The sequence below is a fragment of the Aptenodytes forsteri genome, unplaced genomic scaffold (assembly GCF_000699145.1).
Source record: "Aptenodytes forsteri isolate BGI_AS27 unplaced genomic scaffold, ASM69914v1 Scaffold40, whole genome shotgun sequence".
NCBI classification, from domain to species: Eukaryota; Metazoa; Chordata; class Aves; order Sphenisciformes; family Spheniscidae; genus Aptenodytes; species Aptenodytes forsteri.
In genome coordinates, this window is record NW_008796077.1 from 501044 (window position 1) to 506883 (window position 5840).

The 5840-nt window shown below is 41.7% G+C and overlaps 1 protein-coding gene across 4 annotated transcripts in view; it reads left to right on the forward strand.

Annotated features, from left to right (window-relative positions):
- The first annotated feature begins 5758 nt into the window (after nt 1-5758).
- The window catches only part of EYA3 (EYA transcriptional coactivator and phosphatase 3), a 46674-nt gene continuing 46592 nt past the window's right edge, over nt 5759-5840 (forward strand). For all 4 annotated transcript variants that reach the window (XR_002086292.1, XM_009286645.1, XM_009286646.1 and 1 more), the window contains exon 1: nt 5759-5813. The gene's annotated coding sequence lies outside the window, so the exon portion shown is untranslated. The remainder of the gene's footprint in view (nt 5814-5840) is intronic.

Below are 5840 nucleotides of genomic sequence, written 5' to 3' on the forward strand. Positions count from 1 at the left end.
TGCATCATTGTGATGGTACAACTTCATGGAGAATTTTCATTACCTTGTTTTTGCCTGAAGGAAGGAAAAATGAAGCTCAGTACACAAAATTGTTCAATTCCTCACAGCTCCTTAAGGGGCTGTTTTATTATACAGACCAGACTAGGAACCAGGCTTATGCTGTCATTTCCTATGATCTTTAATCAAGCTGTTTAAAAACAAGATGGGAGATTCTTCAGAACTTTAGAGAATGTCTGTTTTTGCCAAATCCTCATGAGAAATCCTGTAGGAGCAGGCAGCAGGCTGGGTTTGCTTGCTCGGTGTAGGCAGAATGCTAGTTTGGCTATGTTGAATACCAAGTTGGAAATATTTCAGCAGCTTGGCTGATGAAATATTATCACGGTTGGATATGGGAATGCTGAGATATGGGGAAGAATAAAATTGTAAAGAAACTTTCCTGTGGAACAAGGAGGTTTTATCTATATGCCTGCTCACCCCCTGATGTGGAGGGGCGTGGATTGCTGCTGGTGTGGGAGATGGCTAATAGCATATTTTGCCTGTAGATTAAAATGTAAGTCATAAACCTTCAGAATAAAAAGCACTTGGTAGCTGCGCAGTGCATAGGAATGTCAGTATGTGTCTCTTCTCTCTTTGCTTTTTGTATTTATTTCTTTGGGTGTTTTTAATTAAATTTTAAAAAAAAAGGGGGGGAGGGAGGATCCAGCACATCCCACTGTGCCAAGTTCTGCTCTTCTCTGAAAGAAGTGGTTTGTCACGTGGTGAGTGGCACGGAGTAAAAGCATATTGCAAGGAAAAACCCTGCTCCGGTCGGGTGATGGTTTAGATCGCTTTGGTTGCACTCTCCGATCCCGTGTGTGCGTAGTGTAGCAGCGTGGGACAGATTACCATGAAATGCTCCACTGGAAAATACGGGAAGCTTAAACTCTTCTTCTGCTGCTTAATTCATATATTCATTGCTATTCATGGTAAGGTGCTGGCCCTTGAGTAAACAAGGAGTGGAAATAACTGCATAGATTACATTATTATGCATACAAAACATTTTATTTTAACTTTCTGTTTAATAGATGTAATTTCATTACCCTAACTAAAGCTTTGTTCTTAGGGAAATAGTGGCTATTTTAAAGTAATATAAAACCATATTCAAACAGGGTTTTTTCTAATCAACATAATTACTGCTTGTTGGTTTTATCACAGTATCCTTGACTTGAATTATTTGCAGTTTGAGAGAAGAACTGTTCCTCAGCCGAAATTTTATATTCAAAGCCAAGGCAGACGGGCTTGAAAAGAATAGAATGAAAGTAAATAGCAGTCTAGCCTGATGGTAATAGCAGGTGGCTTTCAGAAATTTTATCCATATGGTCTAGTTCAAGAGAGTCTGACCAAGCTGGACTTAGCGTTTTAGGATTTTTAAAACAGGATTTAGTGAAGAAACTGTACATAGCTTGCCAGGGCTTTTAATAGGGACTTATTGGCATAGCGATCTTGTGCAGAGCAGAAGGCAGGCAACTGATCTGTGTGATTCTGCAGTCCATTCCTCTGCTTTGATGCTTTCTGTTTTGAAGTTTAGATAATGTGTCTCCACAAATTGAGCAAGCAAAATAAAATGACATGCAAAACACCTATCCTTGATATTTTACATTGTTGGTGTTCTTGCAAGTTGGAATTAAACCAGGATGACTATTCAAAACAAGTCTAGATTAAATAAAAAATGTTGTTTAATTCAGATATTACAAAACAATTTTCATCAGATAAATAATGAAAACCACCCCATAAAGGGAAAAAGGTATGGTATTTTGCTGGTTTTCAGAAGCATAACACTTGACTCATTTTTCTGAATGTTTCTTTCATTGCTGCAACTCATTTGATGGCTCGTTGCACACTCAGTTAACATATTGTACAGGTTTTGTCATTTACAAGCCCAGTGGCCCACAGAAGTATTCTCACTGCCAGAATCTACTTTTCAGACCTCCCTCACACAAACAAAAATATAAACTGATATATAGATGGAAAAAGTGACCAAACCCCACCTGCCCCCAAAGCCGTTAATCACTGATTTCTTCTCTTCTGAGGTTAGCAAGCATCAGTCACCTTTGGGAAGCAGTGGCTTTGCGTGGGACGGGGCGCAGGACCGACGGTGTTGGCTGTTCTCCTGCCTGGCGGTTGCATTGGCAGCCCCTGTCATGGGTACAAGTGCAGCAATTTGGAGACTCTATGGAACTGAAGATATCGAAGATCTGCTTTGATATCTTCTGTTGTGGTCACTTATGGTTTTAAAATGTTCCATAATAGAAACTGTGTGATAAGCTTATCTGAAGCACATCCGCCTTGAGTTTTATATAAGTTAAAAATCTAATTTTGAGATTTGAAATGCCACAAAAAAAAAATCAGTGGTGTTTATCTTCAGCTTTTAAAAATCAGCTTTGTTCATGGCGAGCTGCTTGCTAAGGAAGATAATACACTGAGGTGGCTCAAGCTGAGCAGGTGCAAGGTGCTGGGTTTGTATTTTGGAAACCCAAGCTCTGGGTGGTATATTGGTGTGTACCTCTCCTCCTGGGTGAGGAGACGGCTTACAGCACCCGGAGGTGCCCTGGGGCCTACGCCCTCCCGAGGGCTGGAGCCGGCTGATGGGCAGCGGGGGGGATTAGCCATGTTGAAGGGTGCTGTTAGGGAAACGAGTGCGGCCGGAGCAGCTGCTCCCTGGATCCTCCTCCTCGGGGCTTCGGCGCTGAAGCTGTCAGCAGCTTCGCTCGGCCTCTTCCTGCAGGAGGGCAAGGCAGGCAGCTCCCCTCCCTGGCTCTGCGCTCACAGAGGTAATGGCAGGGAGAGGCTCTGTCCTTGCTCGTGGTCCAAGTGCTTTCCGTGCCCAGCCATGAGAAGTTTTGTGGCTGCTCTACAGGAGAACTTGGTGATTGGGTGGGTGATACAGGTTGAAAGGCTGTGGAGCTGTATGCATATCACTGTGACTTTATGTCCTCTGTTTTGCCAAAGTGAAACATAAATAAGATGGTAAAATTATGGTTTCATTTACTATGGCTGTCACTGAAAAGGGGCATCCTGCTGCCCCGCTTGTGTGCTCTGCCTGTTCCCCATCCTGCTGGCTCCCCCCAGCACGGGGCTGCGTGAGACCAGAGCTGATCCCACTTAAAGCAGCTTAGCAGAAAGGTTGTGCTTGGGTGTGTCTTTTTTTTTTTTTTTCTCTTTCTTTTTCCTTAGAAGAAGGTCAGATCCCAGATCCAGACTGCTGTTGAGCCACACAAGTGCTTTGGTGACCACAAAGGAAGGGGTGTCAAGCGAGCAAGAGTGGGTTGCTGGGGGTAAGGAGGGGCAGGAGCTCTTCCCTCAGCAGCAGCTTAAACTGTTTGTGGTGTAGGAGGCCTTTGCTGGAGAGAGACCCTGTCATTCCTAGCTAGTCAGGTGTACCGGTTAAGTACATCCCTTTCACCCAGAAATGCGTGCTGCTTCTTGTTCTGCCCACTTCTGTGTAACAACAGCTACAAGCACTAGGTCTTTGTGAGATGTCTTCTGCCCAAGCTGAGGTATGGAGTATTCTCTAGAAGGAAGTGTGAAGCCACCGGAGGTCAAGTTTTCACTTGCCATCTAGGCAAGCGGTTCTGCTTCGGTTCATTCATTTGCTTCCAGGTGCTACAAGATGCCCTAGTCATTTGAGAAGAGAGTTTTGTTCAGAAGTGTAACTAACACATTCTGGTGTGACTCTGGGAATCTTTCTGTCTTCTAATTACTTAGATCCTTCTCAAAAACAAAATTAAAGAACTACTCACAGCTTTTAAACAAAGCATGGAATGGGAAGTTACTGCTGTATGGATCAAACTGTGATGTAAAATCTTTTTCCATACTGAAGAGTTTAGTTTGGGATTTTTCTAAGAAATTACACAATGAACCAGTGTCAAATAATAAAAATGAAGGATGAGGGACAGGACAGGACCCGTTGTATCAATTTCAAATATTCTTGCTGTTGGCCATTATATTCTACACTGCTATTCATAACCTTTGAATGCCACAGTTTCTCTTAGGTCTTGATTTTTCTCTGTTATTCCTACAAAAAGTAAAGAGGAAAGAAGCTTTTATATTTAAAATAAAACCAATTAAAACTGATGGAGGAAAAACTGGAATGGTGACAGTAGTACTTTGTATTGTATACTTTCTTGTGTGTGGTGTGAATAAGGTCATTTCCAAAGAACCTGAGTTATTGAAGAGGCATTGTAAATTCAGTTAATTTACAGTTAAGGCAATAAAGGTAAGTAGCTTAGATTAGGGGAGGCAACTTTGGAAAATACTCAAGCCCTCAATGACATTTTACCCTGGCGTATACGATACACCCTGGCATGTAAGACCTTTATTTGTCCTCAAATAAGGGAGGAGAAATCCTTTGTGTTTTCATGGTTAATATGAAATTATTCCAGGCTGCAAAGCATCCCCGTGCTCGGCACGTGGTGCTCCACCACAGGCTGGCTGCACGTGCTAGGAGTTTAAGTAGGTCTTGCAGGGGCCAGGAGCAGGAAATAGCCGTTGTTTTCAGGACACTGGAAAGGTGTTTCTGTTAACTTGTTTAGTCACTTTGCATGGGGACAATTTCATGATGTGAAGGTGCCTGAATGCTCCAGACAGGATGGGAGAACAGAAAGGCATAGAAAAAGCAGAGCCGGGTAAACGGCCTTTCGCATTTCCGCTGAGATTTACAGCGAAACTTTCATGGCCGTGGAGGCAGGAATAGGTTGTACCTCAGCATAGAAAGTCGCTATATTTAATTTCTTCCAAACCACTAAGTGTTTTTCAGCATTTCTTCTAATTTCTGTAATCCACTTAGGTTCTGTTCTGTGTACAATAATGCACATGTGTGCGTATGGAAGAGCCAGCTCTGCTGGGATGGGAGAGCAGGCACCTACTCGCTTTTGGTGCAGTTGAGATGAGCTTGTCTGAAGAGGTTAGGGTTTGTTTTTAATAAACTGGCTCTGAAATGAGAGGGTGAAAGAAGAGCTAATCGAACACATCGGTCACGCTGCTTGTGAACATTGGTCAGGCAGAGGGGGAAGCCGTGGAGGACACATGCCTTTATCTTTTGCCCAGAAAATTGCAAAAATTAATCAGGTTGTGAAAGTAATCTGCAAAATTTCCTTTTCAACGTTTTAAAACCCTGGGGGATAGCAACTCTTTGGTATAGTATATAAGATCTCTATGCTAAATGCTACTGGGTTACTTAGCTTCCAAAATAAAAATTATTTTATAAATTTTCATCAAACTTCTGTTTTTGAAAGGTGCAATTGAAATAATAAACTTGCTTTGTGAATTTGGCAATAAACAGTACTGCATGTAAATACATTTAGGTGTACAGTCTTGTCCTGATTTTTTTTTTGTTTGTTATATAAATGTTCATAATTAAAACAGGTTAGATTGAATCACGCTGTTTACTGACCTAGTAGACCAGACTTGATCATTTAATGTGTCTTTAAAATCATGGTGCACATGTCTGATTGATACATTAGCTTCTGTAGTCAGTATGGTACAAGTAAATGATGTAGAAATGTGCCATGTGCATAAAAAAGTCTGTATCTTGAAGCTTAAAGCTAAATCCCTTGTTTATGAAATCTTTCCATATATGAATTTCGTCTTTTAGTTGGGAGATGGCAACAGGAGTTTAGAAAGCTTGTGGGTGGAATATGTAACAATTAATGTTCTCTGATAGCCTAAATGATAAGCCCCCCAAAAAGTACATAAAGCTATGAACACCTTTTTTTGACAGGCTTTGAAGACTGCCGAGGAACACACGATTTGAATCATTTAAGCATTAAAATAGTAATACTAATGGAAGAGCCACAAGACTT